The 14,368-nt window shown below is 43.9% G+C and overlaps 1 long non-coding RNA gene across 1 annotated transcript; it reads left to right on the top strand.

The window, feature by feature from the left end:
* Positions 1 to 9,525: 9,525 nt before the first annotated feature.
* LOC130603803 (uncharacterized) lies at positions 9,526 to 11,857 on the top strand. The gene is made up of 3 exons (XR_008973287.1): positions 9,526 to 10,083; positions 11,133 to 11,185; positions 11,726 to 11,857. It is a non-coding gene; the product is annotated as an uncharacterized LOC130603803 (long non-coding RNA).
* Positions 11,858 to 14,368: the final 2,511 nt, after the last annotated feature.

Below are 14,368 nucleotides of genomic sequence, written 5' to 3'. Positions count from 1 at the left end.
TACTCATCTGCACTCAATGTGTAAATATTATGAGGAATCTGTAAAAAAGTCTCCTGGAAGCCACTTTATGCAGAAGTTACCACAAATAGATTAGTGTCCATTTATGGCCGAGGGAAAGACTTTGTAATTTACAGTGCATTTTATGTCTTTATGATTTCTGTGACACTGAGAGTAGCCAGCAAACATCTATTAATAACAAAGAAGAGTGAATTAGGATCTCTGTAATAGGAGAAAGAAGGATGGTGGAAGGGTGATTTACGACTATTCAAACAAAGCATCTTTATCTGTTTGCTCAAAGGCAGACTGTCTTCTTAAGAAAAAAATATTGCTATGTAAACAGGTGATAAATACTCATTTATAATGAGACAATTTAAACAGGTGATATGAATTACTTCTTCATAAAAGTACAACATTTACTGCTGTTTTGACAACAAGCTCATTAATGGTCAGGGTCCTTTTTAATTAGCCCTTGTATATACTGCTTTAGAATTTCCTTTACCTGCTCCACACACTGCGTGACCTCCTGCCAGCAGCTCCATCCTGAGGGATGGGTTTTGCACAGCTGAAACTCCAAAATACTGCCAATATTTGAAAGAATTGCAGCAGGAGAAAGCCCAGAGATTTTCTGATAACCTTAAAAGCAATGGGGGAAGTAGGCTCACATCAAACCTGAAGTGATGCTCGATCCAAGCAAAGCTCTCGGCTCAACCTTTGCTCATTGATTTGCATGGTAAATCCAGGGTTTTAACGCTATGTAAAGTGTATGCATAACAAACATGAACACACAGCCATGAACCTGGACCACCTTCTCTCTGGGAAAATAGCAGCACTCGCAGAAGAACATCAGTGATGACTTCAGTTGTGGGTTTGGAGGGTTGAGGATGCACAGGACCAGCTGTGATGGAGTTGACACAGCACAAGGCTCTGGGCTCCGATGACTGTCAACCACTCAGGGGGTTATGAAAGCAGCAATCATTTAGGTTTGTTCTTTATACTTATTAAATTCCCATTTTATGAACACCCCTGGCCCAGGAATGCACATGCAATTAAAAATAACTTGAAGTGAATGTAAGTCAAAGTCAGCTCACACCTGGTGCCTGCAAAGGCAGCTATCTCCTCTTCCTTCTTTCCTGCCTTCCTTCCTGCTTGCCTCCCCAATCCAGTTTAAGAGCACAGGTGTCTTCCTCCACACCAGCGCTGGAAAGATGAAGCAACCACTCTTCTCTGAAACCAGTGGGGGTTTGATGACTTGTGAATCAGAGCATGGCCATGCTAATGCACTGCAGATGCTTCCCTTCCAAACATCAACAAGTCCCAGAGGGAGCCCCAGAGGGTGAGATGGGGCGCAGGGGGTGGCTGCTCACCCGAACTGCAAGGGAGCAGATCCTCACAGTGACTGCATACTGATCTGGCAGAGGGAGGAGGCAGCACTATGCTGGCCAAAGCCAAATATAACCAGGAGTAATGTCAGTATGGGTAGTAGGAAGTCCCATCCTGGAGCATCTACCTTTCCTCTTCTTTCGTCTTTTCTTGAGCTCTCAGCAGCTACCAGTTGAGGACTTCTTTCTGTCACGGTTGAAATGAGATAAGCAGCCAGACACCCAAATGGTTGTATTTAGCTAGACCTCTTTATGTAAAACAGATCTGCTTCATGTTCCTTTGAAAGAACAACTTCAAAGATGACAACTTCTTTTGGCACACCATGCTGATCCAAATCTAACTTGAAGGCAAGACAGGGCAGAGCAGCTCAGCCAAGTCCTGCTCTCAGAAGCAGTTACCATCAGCTGTGGACATTTTCTAGAGGTGGTGCTGCATGCAGGGGAGCACTGAGCTGCTTCTTGGCTTTTCCAGCAATTCCTCTGTGGACATGAACACACAGAATCATAGAATAGTTAGGGTTGGAAAGGACCTTAATATCATCTAGTTCCAACCCCCTACACTGACTGAGCTTTAGCCCTCTGCATTTGCATTTCTATATGTGAAACAACAGTAAAGATGATCACTTTTCTGCTACAAAGACACCGCATATAGGCTTTCTGAATACATAATGAAGACCAACAGGTAGCCTGCAGGCCAGCTGCTGCCTTCACATTCAAGCTGTTCATTTCCTCCGAGGACATGCTACTGCCTTTGCACGTGAGCTTGTACCTAAACCTGTGAGCAGTGGGGGTATGTGGGGGGTCCAAACGTGGGCCACCTAACACTGCTGTGGAGGCCAATTCATCCTGAAAACACTTTCTATTTGGTGGAGAAATGGAGCTGCACAGTGTTAGCCGCATGTTTTAGTACAGGTTTTATTTTCATCTTTGCTTGTGGAGCAGGTCCACACTGGTAATTTGAACTGTCAGGTTTAACCCTAAACGAAAGACACCAAATATGTTGGCAAGAAAGCAAAATCCATGGCAGTTGTCCTTCCTTTTGCTTCCTTTCAATAAGCATAGGGAAAAGGCACCAGTGGTGTGTTGGCAGCAGCCCCAGCCACTGATGCAGGGAGGAGGGTGGGTGTGTGCCTGCTCTGTTGTCCCCTCTCCATGTCCCTACCAACTTGACTACTGCTGACATCCCTGAAATCCCATTTCTCAGCCTGCCTCTCTATATGGCAGTGCTGCACCTACATGGGGGACAGAGGTGGCCTCTTTTCCTCCTTGTCCAGCCCACTCCAGTGACAGGCAGCTCACTGATGGACACGGGTTTAACCCTCAGGGACTGCCACCATGTTTCCTGGGTAAATCACTTGCCCCAGCCACTGAAAGGACCGGGACCCCTTCTCTGGAATCCGTTTTTAATCAGAAGGAGTATCAGAAAAGGAGCCAGGAGGACTAATGTGAGACACCTCCAAGGCAGGTGATGTTTAGGAGCCACCTCATGAAAGGCATTTCCATACACCCCTCTCTGCCAGGCTTGTGCTTGGCAGGCAGGCTGCTTGCACTGCCTGTTTGAAATAACTTGATTGAGGAAGTGCATGCAATGCCCTTTACGGTGAGGACCCTGGTCCTGACCTGCCCAGCACAACTGTGTTTCTGTCTGTATTGACCGCAGCCCTTAGTTACCCACTGCCTACCCAGGGAGCCCTAAATCACTCATTAGATTCCAGAAATTAAGCTGGGGTGAAGAACCACTCAGAGCTCATCAGAATTACAGTGGGGCAGCAGGAGAAAGGTGCCAATGAGTCAAGGCAGTAGAGGAGAGGGGTGTTGTTCAGGGGAAGCTGCGGAGAAAATCAAAGGTTGGGCAAGCCAAAGGGAAAGAAACCCTCTTTGCTGTGCAGCTGATGGGTAGAAGAAACCAGAGAGGCCAAAAGAGAGAAACTGAAACTGAAAGGTGTCATCACTTACAGTTCCTCAGCTGATCCTCCAAACATGTTCATGTCCAGCACATTTTTTCAAACAGATATCCAGCCCTTTTGTGAATCCAGATCAATTATGTCTGCGCTCTCCCTGTTCCCTACCTTCATACTGCCATAAAATATGCAATTGATTGCATACAGCATGAGGTGCTCTTTTAAAGTCCATGGCTGCCTGCTGCATAGACTCTGTTGTTTTTCTCCCCAGTGTGATTAGATTTGTCAAACACAGCAGTCACTGCCACCACTCTTACTGTGTCTTTTGAAATCTTATATTGCTCTCAACTTGCTTTGATTTGCTTCTTGATAGCTCAGTAATTCCTCATGTCTGTACAAAGAAATTAATAGTATTTCAGTTAGGGGTTCATTAACAAACTTTATCGTCACTGGAGGAGTCTGGTCACAGTGCAAAGTCCATATCTTCCCTCCACACCACATCTTTCCTCACCTTTCCTTTATTATGAGTTTTATAAACTGATCCTCATTTTGTTAATGCACACAATTTTCTTATTGAGCACAGATTGGAACAAAGGGTTCAATCACATTTGATTAATGGGATTTTTTTTCTTTTGTCTTCACTGAGGCTTTCAGCTGGGATCTGAACACTACCACAGCTAACAAGGATGGCTACAGTGTTGCCTGAATAGGCAAAGAGTAAGATGCAGAATTCATAGAAAAGGAGGAATGCCATCCAGAGGGACCTGGACACACTTGTGAGGTGGGCTGATGCCAACCTCATGAGGTTTAACCATGACAAGTGCAAGGTCCTACACCTGGGTCAGAGCAATCCCAGGCACAGCTACAGGTTGGGCAGAGAAGAGATTCAGAGCAGCCCTGTGGAGAAGGACTTGGGGGTGTTGGTTGATGAGAAAATGAACATGAGCCGGCTTCAGTGTGCGCTCGCAGCCCAGAAAGCCAACCGTATCCTGGGGTGCATCAAAAGGAGCGTGAACAGCAGGTCGAAGGAGGTGATCCTGCCCCTCTACTCTGCTCTCGTGAGACCTCACCTGGAGTATTGTGTGCAGTTCTGGTGTCCTCAACATAAAAAGGACATGGAACTGTTGGAACAAGTCCAGAGGAGGGCCACGAGGATGATCAGGGGACTGGAGCACCTCCCATATGAAGACAGGCTGAGAAAGTTGGGTTTGTTCAGCCTGGAGAAGAGAAGTCTGCGTGGAGACCTCATAGCAGCCTTCCAGTATCTGAAGGGGGCCTATAGGGATGCTGGAGAGGGACTCTTCATTAGGGACTGTAGTGATAGGACAAGTGGTAATGGGTTAAAACTTAAACAGGGGAAGTTTAGATTGGATATAAGGAGGAAATTCTTTCCTGTTAGGGTGGTGAAGCACTGGAATGGGTTGCCCAAGGAGGTTGTGAATGCTCCATCCCTGGCGGTGTTCAAGGCCAGTTTGGACAGAGCCTTGGTTGGCATGGTTTAGTGTGAGGTGTCCCTGCCCATGGCAGGGGGGTTGGAACTAGATGATCTTAAGGTCCTTTCCAACCTTAACTATTCTATGATTCTGTGATTCTATGATTTTCAGATCCTCTGGGCTTGAAATTTATCCTGGAGTGACTATGAGCCAGCTGAACCAACTGCAGACCCAGTAGTCACTGTCTTTGGACACTCAAGGAGGATAGTGATGTATCAGAGGACTGGAAAAGATACACGTCTTTATATTCAGAAAGGCAGGGAAGTAAGCTCTCGGGGAGTTATAGATCAATCTGCTAAGCTTCAGTTCTCAGAAAAATACTGATGAAAGTAAGAACATAGACAAAATAAAGATGAGGAATAGCCAGCATGTATCTGTTATTTAATCTAGTTCTGCAAATGACCTTGGTGATAAAAAAAAAGCAGGTGACTTCACATTTCTTGTAGCAGTCATTCACAGATCCATTAAAACTGAACAGGCACCACATTTCATGGCCACAGTCTTTTCTAGACTAATCATGATCAAGCAAGTGCATGCCCTGCCTCTGACCTGTCAGGCCACAACCATGCATAATGTACTTTGGTCATTGACCATGCTGCCTCAGATCCCCTTGCACATCTAGATGGAGCTCTATTTGTGGCTGGAGCCTTCTTTGATTTACTCTTAGATCTTCAACATGGATGTTGGCTTGACATACCCCTTTCATTCATTCTCCCCCCTTGGCACTTTTCTCTCCCCAAAACAGGAGAGGCATTTTTATTTAATCTTTGATATTTTGACTCCTGGAGCTGCTGAGCCTCCAGTTTGTCCTGAGCCCTGGTGCATATGGAGATGGTCTGGTTTTTGAAGTTCTCTTTGAAGTCCAGACTTGGTGACCTCACCCAGAGCAGGGGCTTATATGGGCATGCAGAGTTTAGACATGCAACCCATTTGCTATAGGTAAACCTCCAACACTGTCAAGAGTTTAACCCTGGGGTTCAAAATCAGCAGGTAGCAGAAGACTCTGGAGAAGAAAGCCTGCAGAAATTTCTCCTTGTGAAAATGTTCTGTGTCTTAACAGAGCCCTGGACTTTGCATTTCCAGCCCAGTCCATGTCAGCACCAAAGATGACATCTATGATAATGAACTAAAGAGGGTCTGGGTACAGGCTTAAGCACTTGTCTGCAATCATCCCAGCTGCTTAGCTACTGCCATACTGCCTCTCATGGTTTTGATCTGTGTCAACTGGCAGTCCCTAAGCAATTTTGAGGCTCAGTCTGTAACTGTTGCCTATAGGAAGTATGGGTGGTAATGAAGGAGTTTACCCCAACAGATGTGAACTATGCTACATTATCTGTCCTTAAGACAGAAGAACAGGTCCTGACCCAGTTTTATTTATCAGTATTAGCAAAGACACTGCCTTTTAGGATGATACAAGGACTTGTCCGTTAGCCAAATGGTAACTGGATAAGAGGTCATTGATTTTAACATGGCACAGTGCAACCCTGCTTCAGATTTCCTGTCCCCAAATGGCCACTAGTGAAACTCATCATCAGTATTCCAACTCTTGGAGATGGTCACAGAGCAAAAGACATAGGCTCAAAGAACCAAGTAAAAGCTTAAGGACGGGTAGCGCCCTACTACATTAAAACATGGGGAATGCAGGCAAATAGATCCTCATGGGGAGCATATTCCCCATTCCCATTGCCATTGTCAACTAAATGTCAACTAAAACAGCTGCTTGGGTTCATCAGGGTGGTATTCCTCTACAGGGTCATCCCTCCTCGGATAACAGTCAGAAAGCTGAAGACAGTCTAATTCCTGGACTTCAAATGGGCAAATCTGAATGTAATTCTAGTCAGGACTTGTCTTCCCTGAGCTGTCAGGGACAGATGTACTCTACAGCTCACTTGGGATCCACTTCAAGCATGGGTCTGCCTGTGTCTTGCTGGCATGTGTTGTTGACTCTTCAAATAATACTGCACTATGCCAATTTCTCAGGAATATATCCCCTCCATATAACAGGGTCCGCTCTTCTGTACTAGCAAATCGATGGGCATGCCATGCGAATCTTCTTCACATTTCTCCATCACGATTTATTCTTCCTTCTCTGTTGAGGTTTCCTTGGACTTCTACAAAAAATTAACTGGGCCTCCTAATGGAAGTTTGGAAACTTACCTCTGTTCAACTCCAGTACTCTGAAAGGTAAAGGCAGCTGTAGTTGTGATCAGCAGCTCTGATGCCAGGATGTAAAGGTGCTGTCAGTAAAGGACAATGTTCTCTGGGGAGAGAATCTATAACCTTTATTTCATAGCCAGAAGACCCATTTTTTGATTCACTTAGGTCAGGAGACAAGTTTTGCCTGGAAGTTTGAATAGGTCTGGTTCACCTTGATAGGAATTGATTCTGCTCATCTGAGGTGAACTGCCTGGATTGAAGGACACAGGGTTGCCCATTACTTTGGCTAAAGCAAAATCTGCTAACTTGGACCTCCTTTCTGGCCTTCACAGAGCCCTGTGTCCTTTCAGAGGATTGGAAAATGACTTTTCCTTGGGTAAGGGTGTGCTGAGATCCATCTCACTTAAAGCAACCTGAAAAAAACACCATACACTTTTGAATACCTGAGGTACTGTCTGTGGTCACCAAGGACAGAATTGACAAGTGGATGATCTTCTTCAGGACATGTTGATCCATGTAAAAATTTTCTGTCTTTTCTCCTTTTCTTCTTCACAGCAGTCTAGTTAAGTGTCTCCATGAACCCAGACTGAACAGCCTGTGGACTTATGAATGCATGCTATCCTTTATCTTGGCTTGGATTAGAGTATCCGAGTAGATACTATTAATACTGACAAAGTTCCCAATCTCAAGTTCTTACAAGGCACATCCATAGACTGGGTATACATGTGTACAACATTCTCAGAGAAACACCCATGTGTCAGAGAAATGACTTAACAGTAACTTCAGCAAGGCTTAGGTGTTGCTCCACAAAACACTCTCGTGAACAAGGTGGGAAAACATAGAGTAAATACATAAAAAGTCTGCTGGAAAACTGGGCTTAAAGGGTAGTTATTGGAGTCTGTGACTTGAAGGCTTTATTAAACAGATGACCTACGGACCAGTCCCAGGCCAAGTAGAAGGCAATTTATCCATTAATGGTCCTGACACAGGAATAGACAATGCTCTCATTGGTGCTGTGGGTGGTAAAAGCTGGGGGAGGAGAGAAATACAGACCCTTTGAAAGGCAGGATTAGAATTGAATGTTTCCTGACCAATTATAGAATCACAGAATCATAGAATGGTTTGGGTTGGAAAGGACCTTAAGATCATCTAGTTCCAACCATCCTGCCATGGGCAGGGTCCACTCACGTTAGACCATTTACATCAAGAACCTAAAATAAATGGCCAATAACTCTGTAAAAATAAGGGCAAAGCATGGTATATGGGTAGTAATAGGCTACACAAATACAAATTGGGTAACTGCCTAAGCAGCAGCTCTGCAGAGATGGAGCTGGTGATTAGAGTGAATATGAGTCATAGACTTGGTGTTGCTGTAAAAGCAGGCAGATGCCATACTCAGATATAGGAAGAAGAGTCATAAATAAGGTCAATATTTCTTTCTCCATTTTATTCATCCCTTCAAGACATCTGGAATTCTGTGCATTTTTCACACAACTCCAGCTGGACAGTGCCCTGAGGAAGACAGGGAGGAACATTTTGCCTAAAGGCAAAAGAACTCCCCCAAAACCAACCTGGAAAGAAGAGAAAGAATTTGGTTTGGTTGATCTAGAGAAGATAGGGCCGAAGGGGAGGAGGGAGAGGGGGAAAGGATGTTAATGCTCTTTGGGTTATGATAAAAGGTTGCTACCCAGAGGAGGGGACCAAACTAACTTTATGTGTGCCAAGCCCAGGGCAGCAAGTCATGCAGAAAGACATTCGGACAAAGTAAGCTCTGGAACAGATGGCCTGAGAGACCTGCAGTATTTTAGAAACAGATTGTAAAATACCAGCAAAGACTGATATAGGCATAATCAGATTTAGAGGTGGGGCAAGATGACCTCTCTACTTCCTGTCATGTCCTTGACATATGGTTCCATGATCCCGTGATTAGTTTTTAATTCAGTATCATATCAATGTCATTACTTGCTTTATTTATTCACTTTTTTGCCAGCATTTCTTCTGCTGGTATCATCCCTCTCTTCCCTCTCCTGCTCTCTGATAGCCTATCTTAGTGTCTTCTTGTCCTTCTCCTCCCTAAAAGGCAAACTCTTTCATATTATTAGTTTTTCTCATACCACCACCTCATAAACAGCAATTTTCTTCAGTTACACATTCAAAGTAGGTGGTTTTACCCCCAGACACTTAAGCACAGAAAGGTGAATCATTGTTTTTTGTTCCTTCTTCTTCTTTATGTTCTCAGAAGGGTTGTGGGTTGTGTGCTCTCAGTGACGTGAAGCTTTCTCTCACACCTATGGGCCAAAATCTCTGCATCAGGACTTAAACAAAAGTGTGTTCTACAAGTTTAGAAACAAGGGGAAGGGTAAAAAAGAAGCTATTACAAGCTGAAAGTCTTACAGATGCCTATTTTTATCTCATGTTAGACATTTAAGCACAGATTTTAGCGGCAGGCCTACTCAGCTCCATCCACAGTCAACTGAGAGAGAGGAGCATTTCTGGTGTGTGATTCATCCTGACTAACACCTGAGTTGCCTCCTCATGTTGCCAATTACAGGACTTGAGAGAGACTTGGCTTTGGGCTGGGGGCCTTAGGGGGCTGGAGGCACTCAGGTGCTGACAAAGGCACTGTTGTAAGCAGGAACTAATGAACCTGGTTAGCTAAAGGAAGCAAATTGTTAAGGTGAGTGGTAATTGCAATAAGTAATACTGTCCTGGGATGATGGGGAAATGTTTGAAGCAACCCATTTTTTTCAGTACTACAAAGGACTGTAATATGTTCCAGGAACAGTTTTGAGAACTCTGTTTCAGTTGTCCTTAACTGTGCTGATGTTTAATTTTTGCATGTTTTGGCCTGTTGAAAAAATCATTCTATCTGAAGAAAAGAAAATCCTGGTGAAACTGTGGGCAAATCCTGTGTTTTTGCTGAGCTTGAAGTGATAGAAAATAGCTAAGTTGTGCTGGGGAGTGGTGCTTTGACTTATTTCTGCTTCCTATAAATCCTTCTCTCCTCTCCTTGGTTTGACCCTTAGCTTTACATCCAGGTGATCTGGGCTGGTTGGTGTGCTCCCTCCTGCCTGGCTCAAGGGGCTGGACAATTTCAATTTTCTACTGCATGCTGAGGGATTCAAAGCAGGAGTCCCATGGACTCAACTCACAGTAAGCGTTGTGTCATGCTTATTTTTTGATTCTCCTAAGAAAGTGTCTGTTCATTCATCTGAGGAAAGTGCTCTATGTCCTGTCTGAACTGGGAGAGCCCTCTGATCATCACCCAGAAGCAAGGAAATACTTTTCCAGCTCTCTCATCCATGTTTCTTGCACCTCTTTATTGCCCCCTTCTTCTCTGTTCCATAAACCTTTTCTTCACTCACAAACCCTTCCCCAAGGGCTTCTTATCTTCCATCTGGCCTGGAAGATGTCCACCATCCACCATCCTGTTGTCACATCTTCCAGCAAATGCTTTTGAGTATCTGCCCATGGCTCTCATTGCCAAGAACACCTCAAAAGCACTTCCATAGGTCCAGCTGGAAACTACCCTCTGGTAGCAGCCACATTGGGCAGAAATTGTTCAGGACTGCTTGTCCTTGTATTCCTCCATTAGTCAATACTTGCCTGTTGTCTGCAGTGCTATATTTAAATGGTGAACCACTTGGAGCACACCCTGCCCCTTCTTTTTGTGATTGCACAGTGCCTCACGTAATAGGGTATTGCTTCATGATGGGTGCTGTTAGGCATGGACGCAAAGCAAATAAATAATATTAATTCAAATAAGAGCCTTTCCTTAAATCCTGGTTTTGTCTTTCTTTTCTTTATCTTCACTGTTATAGCTATGCTTATTTCATGTAGAAAACCACTCAAATACAGCTTGGTTTTTATCTTCCCAGAGAATGTTGCCTTCTTAGTCCAAAGTTAAAGATACTGAATACCGAGTCAAGCAGCATGGAGGTTGTTTTTAATCAAGTAATTTCTCTTGGTGGGCACTGCTTCTGTTTGGGAATAATTTGCTTCAGTCTCAGCAGAAGCCAGTGTGTACTATTGAAGCCCATACTTAGTTAATTTGATTTTCTGTTTAGCTTGATCAGTACCTCAAAGAACAGCTCTTTTGTATTAAAATAAATAAATAGCGTACACCTTTCTTTCTGATCACTGTAAGAACTGCTACTGAATAATTAAGTTCATTCCTAGAAAACATCCTTGTTTCCCCACAGATGCCTCACTAAGCGTGGCATGCAGAACATAGGACATTTACAGCTGCAGCTGAGTAAATTGGTAGTTTTTATTTTTACAGCAAATTTGTCTCTGAATGTTGTTTTAGTTAATCCCAAACTGTTTTTATAGCTGAGAAAAATGCATCAAGTAGTTTTGGCTAGATGGTGGATCCTAAAGCCTATCAGAGAAAAGAAATCCACAGTTTTATGTAGCACTCTATGGGCAGTGGTATCCGTGCAGTAGAAAACTCACACATAAGCTCTGTTTCTGCATGTAAGACCTGAACCCTGCTCCCCAGAGTGCTCTGAACAACAGCCTGACAGGGTTTCATGGAAAAGGGCTGACCACGAAGTTCTTCTCAAGTCTTACACAGGATGGGATATTGCAACACTCTCCTCTAATTTTGCTGTTATTCTGCCTAAGGGATGGAAAAGACAGACCCTGACATTATAGCAAGATGCATATTGCTAGTAAAATTCATTATTCCTAGCAAAGATTGTTTCTAAAAGCTTGTACTTAGGTAAGAAAGAGAAAAGACATAAAGCTTCAGGTATAAAATACTAGATAGTCATTAAACCATAGGAAATTTCAGGTTTTGGTGTGCTTGGGCAGCAGCCTGATGAAAAACAAGACAAAGGATGGAACTGTATTTATAGCATGAGCAACTTGGTCCCCATTGGTATGTTCACTGCATCCCAGAGAATTAATGGCTCTGTAAATGAGCCACTGAAATGGTAAGAGTTATCTACATATTCCATTTATTTCGTAATAGCTGTTAATCTTACACAGCCTGATTTAATAAAACAGATCATCAAATCTTGATTTTCGTGTGCTTAATTTAACCTGTAATTAACTGTGCATTATACATGTAAATTGAATTCAGAAGTCTCTAAAAGTAAATGTGGATGGGGCTACAGTCTAAAAACAAGCATACAAAGCTATTGCTGAATTCCTTCCCATGTGTGAAAAAGGACCAGTTGGTGATATAGGAACAGCCTGTGCTAGTGGGTTCCCAGAGAAGGTGAGGAGGAAAGGGAGGTAGTAGCCTAATAGGCCACATCTGTCAGAGCCTCTTGCCCCAGCATGTTCCTTCTGGGCAACTTCTGCTGTGATGAAGTTTGGTTGCTTTCCTGGCCCAAAGTGCAAAGAGAGCCCGGAAGCTGGAGAGGAGATGTAAATGTCAGTGTTTCCTCTTGGGGAGGCCACTGTGTTGCATTGGACTACCTGTCCTGTTAGTGAAAGAAATAGATATCTGAAAGGTGAAGTGCAAGAACACACTGAACTCAGGGTAACAAAGCTTGGTACAATGGACCCTTGGTCCAGATCTGAGATTTAACTCTGAAGCTGAATGGAACTGGACATTTAAATAATGGCTTCTGTATGCTTGTTCAGTTCAAGCTCAAGTTCAGTGACAAACCAGATCTATAATGAAAACAGAAACCTTTAATTACAATTACTCCAATGCCTTAACGCCAAGTTACACTCTTGTTGCATGGTCATGTTAAGCCAGCTCAGATCCTGGTGCAGATCAAGTCCCATTCTACCAGCTGCCACACATATGCCACCTCTCGTCCTCTGATCCTTCCCTTCTGCCAGCACACACAGTTGTGTGGCCAGGCAATAAACTGGCTCAGGGAACTCATCTGGCTTGAAACAAGCTCTTTGTCCTCCAAAAAGTATTGCCCCCAAACCCTCACAGGACACATTTGGGGTGAGCTACCATGAGCAAAACCTAGGGTGAGGTGGCTGCAGCCTGCTCTTGCTCTCTCTCCTGTTGGGGCCATAAACCTCCTCAGGGTCAAAAGTAGTCAGAAACGGACAGATATCCCCCAAAATTCTAAGTTTTATGGGAGTGATTTAAAAAAATTGGCCAGTCCATGCCTCTGTATTAAGCAATTATGTTGTCCTAGTTCTTTGTCTGAAATACGCTTTTTTCTCTCCACGGTTGTTAAAAACCTTCAGTGAAGAATGTACTTTCAGATTCAAGATAAAACGAGAGAAGATTAATTTCTTCTATCTCCTAACACCATCTGTTCCTTTTTAATTCCTTTTGTCTTTACATATGTATTTATTGAGTTGTGAAGAGATTTGAGTGATGTGCTCTCCAGTAATTGCCTATGATCCTCAATGTAGCTATGGAATATATACATTAATAAGCCTTGAGAGGTGAAGGGACAAATACCTCGGCATGTACACACCTTTAGTAGGTATTTATGTTTGAAAACAGGCATGTAAACAGCCATGTTGGAACTTGCAAAACCTCTTGGTGTAATTATTACTGCCCTATGACTGTATCCCTGGATGATGAACACTCTTCACACAGTTCAATGCAAATATTTGCTGAGTTAAGAAAAAACTCTCTTTCTTGTTGGAAATGGACTTTACTGGGTTACAGTACTAAGAGATATCAGTTCCTTGATATGTTTGAGGAATTAATGTTTCATGTTTCTAAAACCCATCTAAAAGGATGATTTGCATTACATACGGTAACCATACTTAGTCTCCCCCCTGTTTTAAGTGCAATCCAAATCAGTGTGTAACTGGAAAGAAACAAATATTTTAAATCCTGTTCCTGTAAGGGGTGGTCACAAAAGGCACTATCAACTATCAAAGTTGGTGATGTGTTGTGAATTTCTTGGCACATTCAATAGAAACCAAACCCTGGTTGAATGATTTGTACCTGAAAATCTTTTCTAGTAAGCACACAGTGCATTGGGTTTGCACGGCAAGGTTTTGGCAGTGGGGGCATGCACTGGTAGCTTTTGTGAGAAGCTGCTAGAGGCTTCCCCCATGTCTGATAGAGACAATGCCAGCCAGCTACAAGATAGACCCACTACTGGACAAAACTGAACCCATCAGTGGTGGTAGTAGCGCCTCTGGGACGAGCTATTTAAGGGGGGGGGGGGGTGTGGAAATTTCTGTACAATAGCAGCTGGAAGAGAGGAGTGAGAATATTTGAGAAAAACAACTGTGGTGAAGAAGAAGAGGAGGAGGTGCTTCAGGCACTGGAGTAAAGATTCCCCTAAGACCATGGTGAGGCAGGCTGTCCCCCTGCAGCCCATGAAGGTCCACAATGGAGCTATCCCCCCTGCAGCCCACGGAGGACCCCACAACAGAGCAGGGGCATGCCCAAAGGAGGCTGTGACCCGCGCTGGAGCAGGCTCCGGGCAGGACCTGTGGCCCATGGAGAGAGGAGCCCTCATTGGAGCAGGTTTGCTGCAGAACTTGTAACCCC

This window comes from Pezoporus wallicus, unplaced genomic scaffold (genome assembly GCF_028554395.1).
Source record: "Pezoporus wallicus isolate ANWC-B61680 ecotype Strahan unplaced genomic scaffold, APGP_CSIRO_Pwel_v1 contig_5542, whole genome shotgun sequence".
Taxonomy (NCBI): domain Eukaryota; kingdom Metazoa; phylum Chordata; class Aves; order Psittaciformes; family Psittacidae; genus Pezoporus; species Pezoporus wallicus.
This window is presented reverse-complemented; position numbering and strand designations above follow the sequence as displayed.